At 36.2% G+C, this 21,655-nt stretch overlaps 1 long non-coding RNA gene and 1 other non-coding gene across 2 annotated transcripts in view; both read left to right on the top strand.

Annotated features, from left to right (window-relative positions):
• Positions 1 to 21,655, top strand: part of LOC141278750 (uncharacterized) — a 513,626-nt gene that overhangs the window by 71,486 nt on the left and 420,485 nt on the right. The window lies entirely within an intron of this gene.
• LOC117312507 (U6 spliceosomal RNA) lies at positions 14,331 to 14,437 on the top strand. The gene has a single exon (XR_004526831.1). It is a non-coding gene; the product is annotated as a U6 spliceosomal RNA (small nuclear RNA).

Raw genomic sequence — 21,655 nt, 5'->3', positions numbered from 1 at the left:
TTTAGTCTAGATATTCAATATTCATATGTCTCCAGTTCAAAGGATAGTAATTCAGTGAACATACTTCTCTGTAAATAACAAATGATGGATAAAAAAAGAGAACTGATATTTAATAAGCACCAATTCTGTACTATCCACCATACTAGGTGCTTTGCATGTTGTATCTCATTTAATCTGCAAAGAAACCTATTTGATATTTAATGTTAAATCAGTTTTCTAGATGAGAGTATACTGTTATAATTCATTATGATCCCATGGGCTACTTACCATAATGTCCAGGCCTAATTTAAGTTGAGATGTCTGGTGGCCATTAGAAGGTTGGGTTGCTTCTAAACTCTTCTGCATAGATTTCAAATGCATTCTAAAATGTTTTACATGTTAGATGTTTTACATAGGTTAGATTCCCTCAAGGCTTTTCTGCCAGGGTAATTTTGTTTTCTAATGTATCTAGGCCTTTTTGGGCCTAGTATAGGTTTCTTACTACAGAAATCATATTACCCGTCTGTTTATAATCCCACATGAGGAATTAAGGAGTATTTATCCAGTCTTGCATATTATGCAGAAAAGTGAGTAAGGCCTAAGTGTAATTGTGCTCTAAGAAGGTAAGAATACTTAATCATGGTTATAACTTGGTTGCCAGAAGTTAAGTACAATATTACTAGATTTTATTTGTGTTTTGCACATTCAAGCTAAATCCATCACTTCTTTTCATATATTCTGGCACTTGGCATAGCATATAGCCTAAGATTGAAATAGCAAATCAGAACAGGCTGATTGTACTTTTTCAGGCTGTCAAGTTTCATTGCTCCAAAGTCAACTTGCCAATAATTAGTCTAAAAAAAAGTATTCATGAATACTTAGATGTCTAGTAAAACATGTATGGTAAACGAAAATAAATTTCTCATTTTATATTATGACAAAAATAACATATGCTCATTGTAAGGAAATCAAATAATGTAGACAAGCATAAATGGGAAAGTAGAAATCACCACACGTTTCTCTATTCAGAGATGAATACTGTTAATGTATTGGACAAACTTCCAGTTTCATTTTTTTCTCTATCTCTCTGTCTCTCTTTAGATCTATCTGATTCTGTGTGACTGTGAACTGTTTTGTAACTAAATTTTTCTTCCAGCATCGAAATATGGAATACTCCCTCAATAAATAGGGATAATCATCATGTTTAATGGCCATGTGGTGTTGCTTTACATGAAAATACTACAGTCTCCTGTATGAATGGAATTCTATGTTGTCCTTAATTGTTTACTATTAAAATAAGATTGTGATTTACAAAAAGAAAAATCTCTTTTGTCTGTGGTAGAAAGAATAATGGACCTCCAGATACTTCCACTTCCTAATACTGGAACAGGACTTTGTAGATGTGACTATGTTAAGGATTGTTATGATGAGAGATTATCCTGGATTATCCAGGTGGCACAGTGAAATCGCAAGTGCTTATAAGAGGGAGATGGGAGCATTAATGTCAGAGGAGAGAGAGAGAGAGATTTGAAGATGCTACATTATTGGCTTTGAATATGGAAGGAAGGAGCCATGAGCAATGGAACACAGGTAGTCTCTAAAATCTGGAAAAGGTAAAGAAATAGATCTACCCTAGAGACCCCAGAAAGAATGCAGCACTGCTGACACCTTAATTTTAGTTCTGTAAACCCATTTTAGGACTTCTGACCTCTAGAACTGTAAGATAATAAATTTGTGTTTTTAATAAATTTGTCTTTTAAGCCATTAAGTTTGTAGTAATTTGTCACAGCAACGATAGGAAACTAATACAGTATATCTCTTTGGACTCTGTCCAATCAGGGTAAATTCTCAGAAGTGAGATTGCAAAGTCAAACCCATTTAAAATTTGTTACATATTGGGATTGGGATTGACATATATACACTAATATGTATAAAGTGGATAACTAATAAGAACCTGCTGTATAAAAAAATAAATTTTTTTGCATATTGACAAAATTATTCAAAAATCTTTCCAAGGATTTCTAACTACACATTCACTGTGTGGCTTTTCTCTTCCCGCCGCCCACTTCTCCCTGCCCTACTCACGATCTTTTTCATCTACACCAGTGAAAAATAATTTTTAAAGTATTTTTGATTAATTTTTATCAGTTAATGATTATCAAACTGTGATAGCACCAGTGCCTATCAAAGTTGAAAGTGCATAGAATCGATGGGAATCTTGTTAAAAGGCAGATTCTGATTCAGTAGATCTGGGATGGAGGCTTAGATTCTGCATTTCTTTTTAAAATTTATTTATTTTGGCTGCATTGGGTCTTTGTTGCTGCACATGGGCTTTCTCTAGTTGTGGTGAGCGGGGGCTACTCTTCGTTGCAGTTCAGGGGCTTTGCATTGCAGTGGCGTCTTCTTGCAGAGCACCGGCTCTAGGAGCGTGGGCTTCAGTAGTTTTGGCACAAGGGCTCAGTAGTTGTGGCACACGAGTTTAGTTGCTCTGTGGCATGTGGGATCTTCCTGGACCAGGGCTCGAACCCATGTCCCCTGCATTGGCAGGCAGATTCTCAACCTCTGTGCCACCAGGGAAGTCCCAGATTCTGCATTTCTAATAAATTCCCATGTGATGCCAGTGCTGCTGGTCCTTGGAATTCACATGGAGAACCAGGGAATCCAAGTTTAGTAAATATTTCTTTATTTATGGGAGGAGTTATTGAACAAAAATTAAGAGCACAGATTTAAGAGTCTGGCAAATCAAGTCTCTGCTCTTTTACTCTTTAATTATATGTTTGGATACGGGACTTTCTGAGCTTCAATTCTCTTATCTACAAAACTGGGATAATAGTACATGCTAATTTTATCCATTTTCTGTGGTATTTCAATAATATAATGCATCTAATTTCTTTAGCACAGAGCTTGTAACTCATCAATTATTATTATTAGCTGTATCAATTGAATTGACGATGTTCTTCCTTTAATTTTCTCTTGAAATATTCACTTTTTCTTTTTTTTTTTTTTTTTTTTTTTCGCGGTACACGGGCCTCTCACCGCCGCAGCCTCTCCCATTTCAGAGCACAGGCTCTGGACGTGCAGGCTCAGCGGCCATGGCTCACGGGCCCAGCCGCTCTGCAGCATGTGGGACCCTCCCGGACCGGGGCATGAACCCATGTCCCCTGCATCGGCAGGCAGACCCCCAACCACTGCGCCACCAGGGAAGCCCCGAAATATTCACTTTTTCTTATTGCGAATGCTCTTGTATGCTTCAGATATTAAAACCTCCCTTTTCCCCATTTATTTTGTAATATTTTCTCCTAAATTTTAAAATATGTTTTAACTTTATGGCATTTCACAGTTATGAGGTCACCATGATCAATATTCTTTTCTAGTATTTCTGGTTTTTAGTCCTGCTTAAAAAGGATTTCCCCATGCCAAGATTTTTTTTTTAATAAATTTATTTATCTTATTTATTTTTGGCTGGTTGGGTCTTCGTTGCTGCGCGCGGGGTTTCTCTAGTTGCGGTGAGTGGGGGCTACTTTTCATTGCAGTGCGTGGGCTTCTCACTGCGGTGGCTTCTCTTGTTGCGGAGCACGGGCTCTAGGCATGTGGGCTTCAGTAGTTGTGGCACATGGGCTCAGTAGTTGTGGCTCGCGGGCTCTAGAGCACAGGCTCAGTAGTTGTGGCACATGGGCTTTGTTGTTCCACGGCATGTGGGATCTTCCGGACCACGGCTCAAACCCGCGTCGCCTTCATTGGCAGGCAAATTCTTAACCACTGCGCCACCAGGGGAGCCCAAGATTATTTTAAAATGCACATTTTCTTCCTGTGTTTCAAGGGTTATTTTCTCTTTTCTTTAGATTTTAAGTTCTTTATCCACCTGGAATTAATTTTGCTGAAGAGAGTGATGTAGGGATTCAATTTATTTTTTCCGCAAAGATTAGCCAGCTATCCCAATATCATTTATTGAATAATGTATTTTTTCTACTGTTTGAAATTTTACCAATTTTTATAAACCAAGTTTTATATATAGTTGATTCTATTTTTGAACTAATTTTTATTTTTACTGTTTAGACCATTTATCTCTAAATCAATACTGAACACTTAATTGCTCTAGCTTTGTTATATTTTAATATGCATTAGTTCAGAATTTACCCTTCATATCTTTATTTTAGAATTCTCCTATATGGTATTTCATATAAATTTCAGGGAAAGAATTTTGTTGAGATAGTTATAGTCTCTTTCTGTATATTCTAGCAATAATTAAGATATCTTTATTCTAATCTTCCTGTATTTACTTCTCTTTTTTGTAGTGCTAGTGCTAATTTATCTATATATTATCTTAAACCTGTGGATAGACCTTCTGAAGTTTGTCACAAATTGGAAAAATTAATGAATAAGTAATAGCTTATCAATATTTAAGTTTTGGCTGAGTTACATAGTTAAATTTGAATTGATTGGTAGTCACCATCAAAAATCATGTGCTTTTATCTCAAACTGTGTGCAGTTCAAAATTTATGTAGCTTGGTATCTTCTATCTAAGTATAAGCTGCTTTCTGCAGTTTTGTGAATTCCATATACGTAGTCTCTGTTCCCTTTATGTCCAAGGGGATTATAGCACCAGAAAGTAGCCCCTTCTTTGGTGGTAATATTTGCTATCTTTGGTTGGTAGCAGGATCCTGCTGTACTTTGTGTGATTCACATCACTGCTATTAACTCAGAAAGCAAGTTTTCTACATCTTTGACTAGTGAACAAAGAAGCTGTAGGTCATAGAGGGTTGAGGAAAATTCACTATTAACCGTAAACTACTTAAGATGCTGCAGAGATATCTGCTTCCCCAAATTAAATGTGACATGAACATACTAATTAATTTGGTATAAAATGTGACCTCTTGTGGTGGGACTTTTGGCATTGTTTTATTACATTTATGCTCAGTATTATCTGGCTAAAGATTAGTTTAAAGGGATTTGTCACTATCTAAAGACCAATGTGGCAGAAAACAGTTTTCTTGGCAATTTTGATGCATTGTGAAAACTGAGGTAATGAAAACTGTTTCATTGCTACTCTGCAGGGTTTTGGCTTTTGGCATTTACAAAAAAGCCTCCTTCTGTTTGTTTAAGATACAATATTATTTGTACAGTTCAAATAGAACTTTTTTCTTAATGATGTCTTCGTAATTATTTTTTTTTACTTCATTTGCAAGATAAAAATCTCTTTTCATGTACCCAAGCAAACCAGAGTTTGTGAAGGGTAACAGCATTCTTGAATTTCTTTTTCTCTGAGTTTTTTTTTTTTTTTAATAATAGAATGGTCTGTTTTGTGGAACAGCAGGTTTTTGTGCCATTTCAGATAGCGTTGCATGTGGCCGAATAGGCCCCATTCACGTTTTCTGTGGGACAATTTGCAAAGGCACTGTGCTGTGGGAACCTTTTTTAAGAGGAGGGTCTGTAGGGGCCGGCAAAGGGCTACACAACACCTGTAGCAAGACACAATCTGTTCAGTACTCAGATCTGATTTTACACTTGGTTTTATTCCCCATAAGTATTCAGCATATGTTCCTTTCTGTGAAAAATAAAAGGCTCTCTCGGATGGTACATATCAAATGAGCACAAGGAGGTTAATAGATTAACTCCAATCAGTCTAAACACTCCCTTGTGAGACCCCAATGCTGGTTATTCACTGCCCTTGTTATAATGATGTTCTTTTTATTAGAGCATGTAGCTCCATAGCCACAGTTTGCCATCTTTTTACTGTGAAAAATCTTTCTGCATGGCTCCTTTACTCAGGAAGAAAGCACCAGTAAAATGGTAAGCGTTCCCTTTACAAGACTTGCAGTGAGTCTGAAATAACAGAAACAGGTTTTCCATTTTAAATAGCTTGAGTGAATGTCTAATGTTTTCCTGGGCCTGGTAGTACATTCTGTGGACTGAAATTTTTCAATACAGTGTTTCTAAACCCCAAGTCCCTGCCATGTTCCTTTCACTCTCCTTTTTGCCCCTTCTGTTTCTAAATTAGAGCAATTGGGTCTGCCCAGAGACACATACAGTAGTGATGCTCCGTGATTCAAGTCAAAGAATGTTTAGTCTGGATCCCACAAAGGCCCACAATTCCCGGCACAGACACAGATACAGCAAAGCAGGGAGAAAGCAAACGTGGCATCAAAGAAAACTTGTGAATATAGTCACCACTATGAAAACTAACTCTGTGTTAGCCCAGTAAAGAAAGAAGTAACAAGGGTGTTGAATGCTAAAATATAGAGGGTTGTATGAAAGGGAGGGAAACATACACAAAGTAGACAGGCTGAATAAAAGTATTTATCTTTAAACCACACAAGTCACGGTAATTAAATTAGGTCAGGCTGCTTACAACGCTACAAAAAGCAGGCTGTAACTAATTTCAAAAGGAACAGAAGAAGACCTGAAAAGAAAACAGATCGACAGCTCCTTATTTATTTATTTATTTTGGTCCAATCAAGGCAACCCAACATCAGAAAGTGTGAAGGAAAATCCTGATTTAGCAGGACGTTTGTCTCATCACAGAATATAAACTTTACAAATATATTCAGGATCAGCCTAGAAGTACAGGAAATTATTACTTGTTGTACATGAAAAGCAAAAATTACTCACAAATTAAGTTTGCCATTTGAAAGAAACTGATAAAAACTTTGCTCCCTAAATAGTTCAAACCCTGTTACATATGCTACATCTTCTCTATTCATTGTAACTACATAGACTTTCTTAGCTTCAGTATCTTCTGCTTTCAGCTGTTTAATGTAACTCTGAAAGTATTATATGAAGAGGAACATTATGAGACTTTTCTTTCAAATTATCTTTTCACAAAGACCACTTACTGATGCCTATTAAAATGACATAAAAATAGTTTCAAATATTTACTTTACATGTAAATGTATCAAGTTATAAGGGACATTTGGAACATAAATTGGGGAATGGGAGAAAATAACAAAGGGAGATCTTTGTTTGGAGCCCATGCTGTATTTTTTAAAGAAAATTTAAGATGTATCACTTTCTTTCTTGAAAACAAAAAAAAAAAGCACAAGATTTGAGAGATTTTTGCTAACTTAATTTTTTTAAGTAGGAAAATCATTGACTACCAAGCAATTAATTAACAATGCAAAGAAACAGTAATAAAATTGCCTCTGAAAATCTCAAATTCATCTTTCATCCTTGTCGTCCAATAATTAATTTCATTTCTCTCTGTGTATCACTAGGGAGATTTGAGTTAGGAACATGCGATAGCTATGCAAGAGTAGATACTGGCTGAGAAACAAGTAATTATGCTGTTTCATTACATATTTAAGGTGTTCACTTTTCTGTATCTTGGACACAAGCCTGTGTTTAGCTGCTACGTTTCCTTATTTATATAATGTCCTGCTCCTCAGGAGTTTAGACTTAGGCAGGCATTGCTGGTGTAGGTAGACACATGATATTGTAACTATATTTAAACATAGTTTTTTTTGCCTTTCTGATGTTTTAAAGAGCATGTTTAATTCTTTTCCATCTTTGAGAGGTTATTCCCACAGTGTGATTTGGTGATCTCACTGGGGTGGACTGATGACAATGGCTGCTCATGACATTAAGTTGCAGGATGGGGAGCATGAATACACATATACATAAGCAGAAATATTATAGTTTCTATCAGAAAAGACTGTGGTATAAAAGTGAGGTAGGAAAAGCCTCATGGAAACAGGCCATGCTCGATTTTATGATGGCTCCTGAGAGCAACATCATCAGAGGAGCTTAACTCTCCATCAATCGTATGCACGCATCAAGAAGAAGCAGCGTGAAGAATTCAGAGAAGGCAGATGCTTCTGTAACTTTGTCATATTGTGCCGATGGTGTGTACCCCACTTATCCATGAGAGTAGTCCTCTCGCGGGATGGTAAGAATCCATACTAGTGTCCCTCTGGAGTAGTCTTTCCAGCACCTAGAGATCTTAATAAGGTCTATTGTGTCGGTTAGGACACTGACAAGAGATGTCTGTGGTCCTCTTAGCAGGAGGCAGTTGCGAATTTCCCATCTGCTTTGCACGGCATCATATGTAGCTCAAACAACCATTAGAATTTTTTACTAAGTGCCTACTTGCTGAGTTTTGTTTTGCAGGGAAAGCAGCACAATAGGGGAAGCGCATCAGGGCAGAAAAGGGTGGATTTGCAGAAGGAAGAGGGAGGGCACGCCAAGGAGAAAGATGGGGGAAATTGAAAGAGACCGAATGTTTTAGAAAGTTCCCAGAACAAAGGAGCTAATGTGACCCATGCCCCCTTGTGAAGGGCTGCATCTGCGGTAATGAGGTTCTGTTGTTGGGTATTCAGCCTTGTAAATGGGGGCACCCGAGAGCCCAGAATGGGGGTGGGTGGACCAAAGCTGAAGGGGAACGATCTTCCTTACCGACCGCCTTGACCTCGGGCTGCCGGGAAACCTGAGCACAGTCACAGTTCCACATGCTGACACAGGATGCAGTTTGATTGAACAGCAGGGCATGGTGGAAAGCTTTTTCTATTGAAAGGTAACATTTTGAATTAAATTAGTCATTTAACTTTTAGACTCGATACATAAATCTAGATGGTATGAATCCAGGTGAAATAGTCCTCTAGGAACTTAATGAGAATGTGAAGGATAAACAGCCACATCATAAAACAGGATAGTTCTTTCTAGTCAAAACTACAGTGTAATTCTCATACTGAGATATACATCCCTGTGTTATCATCTCTAGCAGCTACTTGGAAGTTGTTTTCTAGCCACCATATTCCATGTTTTAGAGGATCTCACGGTTAATTTAGTAGAACAGTCTAGATAAAGGGGTGTGAACACACACAGCTTAAGCTGGATTTGCTAGCTTGGCAACACTGGATACTTCACTTAATCTATTGGAATCTGTTTCTATGTTTGACACATAGCAAGCACTCAATAAATGGTAGCTACTATGATAATGTGCCTCTCAAGAAATTATGTTTTAGATCATGGTATTCAACACTTTTGGTTTTCAGCTGTAACTCTTCATATTATGTCAGAGTGCTAATCTTCTTAAGTTGGGAAGTGCTTCATGTCAAGCACCTGTGTTTTGTGTATCCCTTTGTGTCCAGCTCTTAATACAGTACCTGGCAGGTAGAATGGGATTGACAGATGGCTGAATGAATGATTGGATGAATGAAGGAAATATAAGTTGTTTTTATACTGAGACATTTATTTTTCAGTTGGGCGATGGTTATGTTTTTGAAAGATTCAGCAGAGTTTCAGAGGAAAGGAAGCTTTTAGACACTTTCAAAAAATAAACTTGGCTCAAAATCTTCTAAAAACCTCAAATGAACCTCTCAACACATCAGTAACTGTGATCTCCTTTAATCCAAAACACTCTTTGAATTCTTAAACACATTAATTTCCAAAGTTTCTTGGAATGCTGATCTGGTGTGTGACCATTTAGCTTTCAGATTTATCCAGTGTTTTGAGTCAAATCCCTATATTTTTCCATCGTGAGATAGCATAAAATATATTTGTTACTTGGACAACACTTAAAGAATAGGAAACTTATGAAAATGTCATTTTAGGCTACTCCAAATTTTGTGGTTGAAAATATGTATTTTGTTTCCTCCTAGTATTTGCTATTATTACTATCTTGTTGCCCTAAACAGTAATTCTATATTTAACTCTATTAAAAAATTTTGAAGCCAGTGGTTCCCAACTTAGGATCAGATTTTATTCTAAATTCTATTTTATGTTGATTTCTTAGAAAACGGAGCAGATATTTCTAAAGAAATTATGTTTTATAATGGATATTGAGTCTCTACTCATGAAAAAAATCTTTTGGTTATTAATTAGATGGGACAGGATGTCATAGTGTTTGAGAGTATGGGCAGTGGGCTCAGACTACTGATGTTGTCCTGGCTCTGAGAGCACTAGGCGTTTGACCTTAGACAAAGCAATGATCTGTAATTATGCTTAATAAATGGTATTATTTTTTAACATAAACTTTTAAGTACCACATACATACATAAAATTACATAAATCCTAAGTGTATATACCTTGATGAATTTTTAGAAATACATGCATGTAACCAGTAATCAGGTAAAGAAATATAATATTAACAACCCTCCAGAAGCTCACTTGTATCCTTTTTCAGGATTAGCCCCTTCATTTTCTCTTCGTTTGTGAAATTCATATAAATGGAATCACTAAATATGTACTCTGTTTTAGCTGGAGTTTTTTAATCAATGTGATGTTTGTGTGTCCATTTTGTTATGTGTAGTTGTAGTTTGTTTGATTTCATTATTGTATATAATTCCATGTATTCATACACCAGAAATTACTATTTATTGTACTGTGATGAGCTGTTGGGTTGTTTCCAATTTTTTTTTTCAGATGTCTAAAAAAGTCGAGCACCCTTTCATATGCTTCTTGGACATTTGAATATTTACTTTTTGATGAGTGCATTCATTTCTTTGGCCCATGTTTCCTTTGCAGTGTTGCCTTTTTCTTATTGCTATGTAGGGCTACATTATAAGTTCTGGATATAAGTCCTTTGATATATACGTTGCAATTACCTTTTCCTACTAAGCTGTTTGCATTTAGACTCTTTACAATGTCTTTTGCAACCAAAGTACTAAATTTTAAAATAGGTCAATTTATCAGTTGTTATATATATACATATATGTGTATATATATATGCATATATATATATTAACTTAAACCTAAAATCCCTTTGGAATTGATTTGTGATAGTCAAAATTTGTTTCTTCCCCCATAAGGATATCCATATGATTTAGCACAGCTTACTGAAAAAAATTTATTTTTCTCTCACTGCACTATGGTATTGCTGTTGTCATAAATCAAGGAAGCATCAATTAGGATTCAATCAGAGAAGCAGAACCACTAGAAGATATACATACACGTAAAGATGTATTATATAGATTTGCCCTTATGCAATTTTGAAGGCTGGTTAAACAGTTATATGAGGCTACTGCTTCTGTTTCTGATCCTGAGCAGGCACTCAGGAAATACGGACATGTAGTGGGGAAAGTCACGTGAACTTGGATCCTGTGAGGATGATCTGAAACCCATGCCAGTCTCCCTCTACCTCCACGTCCTCAGCTACAGAGATGGGTGATCTGCAGAAGTGAATGCCTTTCATATGGAGCTAACATGCCCTTGGCCCAGGTGTCAGGAAAGCTGAAGGAGGGAGTGGGGGGAGCTGCAGGCCCAGCTGCTGCCCCACACCGAGTGTGCTGCCACTTAGGCGACAGTGGGTGAGGTGCAACAGCACCTGTACTTTGTGCTGACCTTATGAAAAAATAATGTGCCTGCTGCTTCACCACCAGGTTCCAGATCTCTTGCAAAATGCCTCTGTGGCCCACTCAACTTGGAAATATGCAGGGAGGGAAATTCTGGTAAACAGCTCCAGTTTAGCTATGTTGACACAATACAAGTTCACCACTTCTGTGTGTGGGCCTTTCTGAGCTCTGTTACGCTCCAGTGGCTCGTCTATTCTTGCAACAAACCACACTTTATTAACTGATGTAGTTTATAATAGGGCTTTATATTTGATAATGTAACTCCTCCAGATTTTTTTCTTCTTCAGTTTGCCTTAAATAGGTTTAATCTTTTGCATTTACATGTAAATTTTAGCACCAACCTGTCAATTTCCATTAAAAAAAGAAAAAAACTGTTGGGATTTGATTGGGAGTGCATTGAATCTATATTTCAATTGGTGCATAATTGACACATTTACATTGTTGGAACTTTCAATTCACAGACATGAAATAGCCTTCCATTTATTTAGGTCATCTTTGATATCTTTCATGTTTCTACATTTTCAGTATAAAATTTTGGCACATATTTCATTAGATGTATGGTGGTGTTTTTTTTTTTTTTTTTTTTTTTGCGGTACGCGGGCCTCTCACCTCTGCGACCCTGCCCGCTGCGGAGCACAGGCTCGGGAAGCGCAGGCTCATCGGCCACGGCTCACGGGCCCAGCCGCTCCGCGGCATGTGGGATCTTCCCGGACCGGGGCACGAACCCGTGTCCCCTGCATCGGCAGGCGGACTCTCAACCACTGCGCCACCAGGGAAGCCCAGACGTATGTTTTTTGATGCCATTCTAAAATATACCTTTTAAAATAATTTATTTTCTACTTTTTATTTTAGCTGTGTATAAATACAGTTCATTTTAGTTTGTGTCATATTCAGATATATTGCTCAGCTTACTTTTAAATTATCATTTTCTGAAGACTTGAAGTTTCTACTCAGAAAAGCATGTAGAAATAGATAATAATTGTAGATTTATTTCTCCCTTTTCATCCATATAACTTATTGTTTCCGTGTCTTGCCTTTTTACACTAGCTAGGACCTCAGCTGAACAGAAATGGTTATAACAGATTTTACATGATTGATCTTAATCTTGAAAGGAAGCTTTCAGTACTTCAGCATGAAGTATTGCTTGCTGTAAGATTTTGTAGATACTCTATCAGATGAAGAATCTCCCTTCTATTCTGTGTCGAGAAAAAATGTATTAAAAACTGTAACTTTTTAAAATTGTACTTTATAAAATTTCTATGAGAAAAATTAGTTAGAGATTGCTAAAGGAGATGTCTGGAAAGCCTTTCCCCTCTCATTGTAATAATTTCCAGCAAATAAATAACTTTCCTCTATTTTCAGAACATCACTTCCTCCTCTGCCACACCTGGTTCTTTCCTTAATATAAACCTATAATGGCAACAGTTTTTGTTCTTTTTCACACATCAATTTATTATTAAGAATTGAGTTGAAATAATGGAGTAGGATTTTATTAAAAGAGGTAGGTAAAAGTACGGATACTATAGGTGTGATAATTCTTATAGCCACTGTTTGCGTTTGATCCAATGAAAATGGAGCCCTCAGGGGAAAAGGCTAGTTTTAAAGATGAAACTGGTTCATTTGAGAGAGAGAGTATATATTATAGTGGTTAAAAGCTTGGGCTCTGGAGCCAAACTTCTTGAGTTTAAATTCCAGCTTTGCCATTTAGAGACTATATTATCTTGAAATTTTGATTTTCAGTTAATTTCAGATTTCTCATTTGAGAAATGGGCTAACATAATTCCTAGTTTATGAGATTGTGGTAAAAGAGTTTGTATATGAAGTACAAATAACAATGTTTGGCACATAAGCACCACCCAGGCAAGTGTTCTCTATCCCCCTCCCCCCCTCCCCCCAACAGTAATATCACCACATGCTTTCCAGTAAACAGCTGGCCAATTCTTCACTGATATGAACTGTGAAGAATTGAAACAGTGAGAAGGGTGGTATAAACTGAATATTATGCAAGATACAATTTTTAGTGAAAAGCAGCATTCACTGTTATGTAACTATAGTTGGGACCACTCAGATGGGTCTTCATATTTTTGTTCTCTAATTGTAGGTTAACTTGATCCATGACATCCTTATTTCAAATAATGTTCCTTTTCTGCTGTTTATTTGCTGACTTGTAGCCATATATTGTTTGTTTCAACCCATATGAGCAAAATGAATCTATTTAATCACCACCATTGCAGTGTCTATGCATATACTTATTATGCAGAAGAGATGGCAAACTTTCTACTAAAGATTCATGCTTTTCTTCCATCGTGTAGATTTTTTTGCTGAGAACCGGCTGTCACGTCAGGAACTTGACCCTCAGCCCTCCTTACCTTAATTCTAGCTGGGAACATATGACTAATTGCCCTCTGTGGAATGTGAGTAAAAGTGATGTGTGGGTAAGAAGCAAATGTGTCTTCTCTGCATCTCTTTACTCATCCATTGGCTGAAGAGGAGGATGCAGCCACAAGATGAAAGGAGGTTTGATGCCAGAAAGATCATGATGAAGGCATCTTAACTAGGAAAATTCACAGGGGGATGGTGACATGAGCAAGAAATATACTTGTTTTGCTAAGCCTTTGAGGTTTCAGTGTTTATCACTTGTAGCACCTAGCATTGTTTTAACGAATATATTATTCTCCTCTCTTTCAATTGTTCAGGACATGATTCAATTCCCTGAGGAACTGAAAATGAGAGGAATATGTTTGAGACAACATATAAGAGGTATAGGGAAGAGACATTTGAGTCCCCTTTGATTTAGATTTCTCCATTTATCTGAGATTTAGCCAAATACCCATTTAAATAAAGAGTCTCTGATCATAATCTTTACAGTTATATTTTACAACTGATTTTAAAGATGAGAACTCTGTTTGCAAACTTCTGTAAAATGATGGAAAAAAAATCATTCACCATTTTTTGTTGTTGTTGACCGTTTTTGTTTATATAATTTAATCTAGAAGATGTCTAGAGAGAGATGAGACTATAAGGGGCATGGGAAAATAACCAAAGATTATTTAAATGCCTTCTCAGGTGCTCGCTTCGGCAGCACATATACTAAAATTGGAACGATACAGAGAAGATTAGCATGGCCCCTGTGCAAGGATGACACGCAAATTCGTGAAGCGTTCCATATTTTTTGAAGTAAGTCAGAAAGAGAAAAACAAATGCCGTATGCTAACACATATATACGGAATCTAAGGAAAAAAAAAAGTACCTAGGGGTCAGATGGGAATAAAGACACAGACCTACTAGAGCATGGACTTGAGGATATGGGGAGGGGGAAGGGTAAGCTGGGACGAAGTGAGAGAGTGGCATGGACATATATACACTGCCAAATGTAAAATAGATAGCTAGTGGGAAGCAGCCACATAGCACAGGGAGATCAGCTAGGTGGTTTGTGACCACCTTAGAGGGGTGGGACAGGGAGGGTGGGAGGGAGGGAGACGCAAGAGGGAAGAGATATGGGAACATATGTATATGTATAACTGATTCACTTTGTTATAAAGCAGAAACTAACACACCATTGTAAAGCAATTATACTCCAATAAAGATGTTAAAAAAAAAAAAGCCTTCTCAGGGTTTGGGTTGTTATCTAGAAGGCATCTTGTTTCATTGAGTCCAGTTATGACTTTGAGTGGGTAAGTAGCTGGTGCAGAGGACCTAGACAGTTAGGGATTTGAAGTTCATGGGAGAAACATGGAAGAGGGAGAAACAGCTGCTATATGGGTGTTGTGAGGAGGGTAGTAAAAAAAGAAAAACTGGTTAGCCTGGCCATGATGGAAATTTGAAACACAGAAATGCCTAATACAGAAGTTTAAGGTTATTTGTAATGAGTTGTGCAATATAGATCCCTCCTTTAGCTTGCCTGAGAAATAATTCAATTCATTCTATACTGCTGGTTAATGCTTTTATGATTCTTTTAAAAAAAATGCATTCTATTTTTGATTTGATTTATTTCTAAAATATAAATAACATGTGAGAATGGTCTAGGGGCTGCAGATATCTGGATTATGGAGATCTATCTTATTTCCTTTTTCCCCTAAAATTTAAATTCAGGAGATATGCCTAGTTAGGCAACAGTGAAAGCTATTTTTAGGGCAATTTGAAAATGAGGAATTCTGAGGTAGGGTTTAAAGTAGTCTTTCCTCCTTTAGATTGCTATACATTTAATATTTCACTCTACTTCCTTTTCTTTCATTTATCTGTATTTTATTTCTAGAAGTATTTTAATTTTAAAATATAAATTGTGATTATGTTAATACTTTCATTTTCATGACTTCTTTGGTTACTATTTTGGTTGATTGAAGAAAGAAGTCACTAAATTTTTTTCCACTAGGGTTGAGGCCATTATTTACTTCTTCCATTAACATAATTAGAGGTAAAACAGTGACTAAAATCAACCTTGATCAAAGGACAACTGGACAACTAGTAATGAATCCTTTCCTTTCCTATCCAACAAGAAAGCTGCTTCTTTGTGTCTGTTCCCCAAATTGTATGGGAGAGGCTTCTGATCAAATTGGTCAGCATGGAATTATGTACAATTTGAGTATTGTTTCATCTGGAAATTGAACTGATCAACTACCAGAAAAGCTGATTTTTTTAGTAGATAGTATTTCATTCTATCCTGTTCAAAATTATTTAGGGAAACTAAACTGACAAAGCAAATATTTGGAAATCTTGTCTAGAAATTGAAAATACCTAAGAAACTATTTTTATAGGAACTAAAACTAATTTTAGATTTTTAAATTGAAGGTAACACCTACCAAATACTTCAAATGATCTTTCTCTGACACCAGATATATATCTTTCTTTATTGCTAGAATAAAACTTTAGCTGTCCTTTGTGGTTATCTCAGTCATTTTCATCCTTTTGTGTCGTGCAGTATTTGTGTCATGCATTTACATTTTAAAAGTTGTAGTCTATGCAGTGTGACTTTCAAACAATCGACAAACCTATTCCCATGTCAACCTCTGCTTAATCAGCAGTCACTTTTTATTCCTGCTCTTTTCAAAGGCACTTGAACTGCCTGAAAAGCTAAAGGACAATTCAAGTGAGTGCTCTGGGCTGGTTCCCTCCAGTGTTCATCTATTCAAATCCTCACATGTAATCTGGTGAAGAAGGGTGGTTCAACGGCACCGTCACAGCCATGCAGAACAGATGTCCTAAAAATAAAGGGAAGAAAGTTTCCTTCTAGAAGGTGGAGTTAATTTTTCTTATTCTGGGTATGTGAGTGTGTGGCAGTTGTGAGGTAGAGGATAAAGACTAAAATTAGGAAGAGAAGATATTTTACAGTAGCAGTGCATGATCCTACCATCCCTTCTTGTTTGGCAAACACATCCTGAATGGTTTCATCAAGTGGTAGGCTGCCCTGTCTATCACTTGCTAGATTCTCATGATCATCTCCACCTTGCCAATTTACATATATACTCAGTATCATCCAGAATTCTTAGGGCTTAGGCATAAAACTATTAAATATTATTGATAAAAGGATGAGTTTTTATTTTTTACTGCAGACCATTGGATGCTGGTAGGCTTAAGTCCCTTGAACCTTTGAAATAATGCTTTATTTTTTACTTTGGGAAGTCAGATTTGGCCAAAAGTAAATATATCAAGAAACTCAAATACAAATCATTTTGGATATGAACAAAACATTTAATTTGAGAAATTTATTTGATTATGTCAGAATTTTTTTTATTGAAGTATAGTTGATTTACAGTGTTGCAGGTATATAGCAGAGTGATTCAGTTATACATATATATATATTCTTTTTCAGAATTTTTTTAAAAATTGGAATTGATGGGAGGTATAACATGGAACTGAAACTTGGGAAATGTATGTGCTTTCCTGGCAAGCAGTTTTTTGACAATTTCAATTCCCTATTTGAGAGTGTTTCATTGTAGACTTAAGTACAAGTTGGCTGTGTTCAAAATGTGAATATTGACATATTAGGAAGAAAATGTTGATGAAAAAATACTAAACAAAGGATGACAGTACTTATCTTGATGTATTCCTAACCACTGACCCTGAGACCAAGATGCAGCTGTCACATCTTCATTGTCCACAGTGGGAAAAGCATAATTTTATTTTATTTATTTATTTAAAAATTTTTATTTATTTATTTACTTACTTTTGGCAGTGTTGGGTCATCGTTGCTGCGGGCGGGCTTTCTCTAGTTGCGGCGAGCAGGGGCTACTCTTTGTTGCAGTGCGCGGGCTTCTCATTGCAGTGGCTTCTCTTGTTGAGGAGCATGGGCTCTAGGCACGCGGGCTTCAGTAGTTGTGGCTCGCGGGCTCTAGAGGGCAGGCTCAGTAGTTGTGGCACACGGGCTTTGTTGCTCTGCAGCATGTGGGATTTTCCCAGGCCAGGGCTCAAACCCATGTCCCCTGCATTGGCAGGCGGATTCTTAACCACTGCGCCACCAGGGAATCCCAAAGAGCATAATTTTAGAGTCAAACACATTTGAACTTGGTTTTGAACTTGAGTTATTAGCTATGTGATCAGGAGAAATTATTTTAAATCCTTGGAGCTTCAAGGTTCGTTATTAATCAAAGTACCATTTTTTTCCACTGAGGGCTGTTTTGATTTATATATAGTAGCTGTGAATATTTTTCACCAGAAGTCTTTATCTAAATATATTATAGTAAATATTTGAAAATCAGAATAAAGTTATTCATGTTTCAAGGATATTTTATTGTGATTAATTAGGTATATATTGTTATATTTATTATATGTATCCTTTCCTGAAAATGACAAAGTGAGCACTTCAGTATTTTGCCTGCAATAACAGATTTAGCGTTTCTACACTGTGACTGTTGATTTTAGAAATTATAAAGTAATTTAATAAAATTTTTAGTTTTACCTGCAACAGCTGAATTTAGGTTGAATTTTAAAGCTTCTTTTTTTTGACTTCGGGGGTTTAGGGTGCATTTGTCCTGTATATTAGACATGGATTATTTGGGGGTAATTTGGCTTCATTTCTACTCCCTTTTTATTATTACATATGGGGCTTTAGAAATGGCTGGAATTACATAGGGGTTAGAGTCAGTCAACAGAGGAGACCAGAAAAGACTGAGGGAAAAGGGATACTAGATAGGTCCTTTAGATGAGATTTATCCAGGCAATAGATTTCAGTGAAATGCATGAAATCATTGCGAGTTTTTTTTTTAATTTAAGAACTAATTGCTCATGTATTAGGTACTGTCTTAGGTTCTCTATGGCTACTTTAGCTTGGAGAAGATGACATTATAAAAAAGGATGTTGCTAATAAGATTAGAAACATATATTAATATACTTGTAAACATTCCTTTTAATAATTTTTAGATACATGCCATTGTGACTTAGTCCTTTTGGCATAACTGTTTTGACCCCAGAGACTCCTTCCCCCTACAAGTTCAGCCATATTGTTTTCAGCCTCTTATGTTTATTCCTGCCTAATGTTCACAGTTGACAGCTTCAGTCTGTCCCCAATGTCATAATATCCTGGTCCCCCAGGCAATCTCTGAGCCTTGGAGTTGACAGTCTGGCCTCATCCCTCCTGTTGCTCTGGCTCCTGTGTGAGGTTCCTCTGACCATGTTGTTCAGCCTTAGTGAGGCCCAGTCTGGGAGAACCTGAGGAATGGGTGGTCATCTATGTTTAGGGGAAGATGAGGGCTGCTCTTTACTTGTGTCACCGATAGTACAAAGCAGTACTGGTGTGGTTATATTTCACACAGATTAAATCTAAATAGTTTCATCAGCATGTTCATATGGTCAAAAGAGCTGTCTCGAGTTCACCAAAATACTCTGCTTCAGATTCTCTCAACACAAAGATCAATATGTACACATCGGTGGATGTTAGAATTTGTGTGTGTGTAAGATTTTTTTTTTCCCTCTTAATGTATGTCACCCAAAATTCAAATTTTCAAATATTGAAAAGTGATATTCAGGGTGTCCCTTTTCAAAGTGATATAGTTTGCATTTATTAGTATTACTTTTCAGTTGTTCCTAATGTGCTAAAATGCCTTCCAGTTGATTACCTAGTTAACAGCAGACTTTTGTTTTCTCAAACAGTAGTATGGGGATTCCTGATAGAACCCCTTCTACAGGTAGTGAATGCAATTGGATAATATGCTGAAATATGGATTTATTCACAGATACATTAGAGTCTGAGTCATGGTGATACATGTCAGTTCAAGTCATTGTTTCTTTTGTCTGAATCAGTGTTGTTGAGCCACATCCATCTGTATATGTAATGCTAATTTGCTAACAGCCTCTTCATACTAAGCTGGAACTCATTTTACCTGGTGGTTTTATTTTAAATGTATGAGCTATATTAAATAACCTTCAAATAAGTAGTAGAAATTTAGCTCAAGGAATATGGAAAGAAAAGCCATACAGTTACTTTCAGAACCAGTTGGAATCTGGCACCTGACAATGATTAACAGGTTGAACAGATTAGACTAGATCTAAATCTCTGTAAATAAAATTGAAAGACAGAAATCTTTTTATTGAAAAGAACGTCAACAATTTAACAGGTCGGTGATGTTTGGAAAAAAATTGATTTGTTTACATATTATCAGTCAATACTAGGATAGGCTGGAAGATTTTGAACACACCATACAAAACGACACAAAATAGGTCAACTATCCCAATAGTTCATCTGATTGAAACCAGACTTCTGAGTATTTGAAACACCAAATTATTGTTGAAAAATACACATTTTGAATAGGTATTTAACCTCTTATAGATATATTACTAATAAATAAAGCAATAATATTAATAAGTTTGATTTATGAAATAGTTATAAAAAATATTTCTATCTGTGTAGTCAAAAAAGCAGTCATTTAAACCTGTCTAAATAATTTTGATTAAAATATTGTATACAGTGTGATCTACTCAGATTGAGCGCCCACAGCGAGTGAACTACTCATTTCTTTACTTCATTTTGCATAATGAACATAAGACTGAATTCATTACTTTTTAAAGATGACAATCTTTTCCAAGAAACCATTTGCATATAAAATATGTAGAGATATTAATATAACTTATATAGTTTGCTGAACCCTACAGTAATTTGTAAAATTTGTTTATATATACATATTTTATATTACCTAAAACATAATAGGGATTAAAAAATGTTATATAGAACATACAAAGCCCTAAAGTAAATCCTGATGGGTAGTAACTGTGGCTGCCATTAAAAAAAAACAAACGTTATAGCACAGTACACTGTTCTGTGTATGTGCAGAAGGAAAACCAAACTTTGAAGAGACACCCTTCTTCAGATGTTGGCTTTTTCTTACACAAGCCTGTCTTCTGAAATATACAGCAATTCTCTAATCTTTCATCATATTGTCTCCTACATACATACAGGAGATCGATGCAGAATTAGTTGGTGAGGTGAATACAAGGAGAGCTTGTTAATATGTGTTTGCTGCCCATTCCCAGAATAAACCATGTTTTTTCAACAAATTTCTTTCATGCAGTTTTATCTTCAAAGTGTTATTTGGACATAATTCCAGAGATGTGACAAGCAAATAAGCAAAAAATAAATAAAATAATATACAATAATGATCTTGGCCCTAAAACATGCAATTTTTCCTCTAAACACATCTTCCTTATTGGCGATCTGGCTCAAATTATATGTATATGGAAATATCCTGCGTTAAGTAACATGAACAAAGCATAGTATCTGGTTGAGATAAAAGTCCTCTTTGAATATTGTTTGTAACTTGAAGACTTTTCTCACTCGTTGGATAGATTCCATTAAACACAGCCGGGAGCAATATATAGTGTGGATTATACGACTTTGGTGTAATGGACATGCAAATACATATTTTTCACGTACAATATACAAACATCTCAGCAGGACAATTGGATAATGGAGCCAAAAAATCAGAAAACTGGCAAATGTGCAATGGGCTTCTATGGCTTGATTCCACACTTCAAATATAATGAACATTTAATTCATCTGATGTCTTTTTTTAATTGGAGACACATTGGTAGAGGGGCATTTGAGTTCACAAACACTCTCAATTACTTCCATGTTAACCACATTTCACAAACTTCCAACTTGTGAACTATTTTCTAAAAAAAAACTTACGTGGTAGAACTTGCAGACTTTGGCCAACTCAAGTTTTCATTCCTTTTTTTTTGGCTTTGCCTCTCAAATTATGTTCCCCTGAAGTCAGATTTCATGTTTCAGCCTCATGTGGCAATTTAAATGCAATTGCAATTATCACATTTTTAGAAACTAAAAATTTTAAATAATTTTGCCGAAGAGTGCCAGGTTAACATCAGACTTTCAGCAGTGTTTACTGACTGTTATAGTTTATTACCTTCTATATGATTCTACAACGTAAACTATAGTAAATAAT

This window comes from Tursiops truncatus, chromosome 5 (genome assembly GCF_011762595.2).
Source record: "Tursiops truncatus isolate mTurTru1 chromosome 5, mTurTru1.mat.Y, whole genome shotgun sequence".
Classification (NCBI taxonomy): Eukaryota; Metazoa; Chordata; class Mammalia; order Artiodactyla; family Delphinidae; genus Tursiops; species Tursiops truncatus.
The sequence above is the reverse complement of the archived record's forward strand: the minus strand, read 5'-3'. Positions and strand labels throughout refer to the sequence as shown.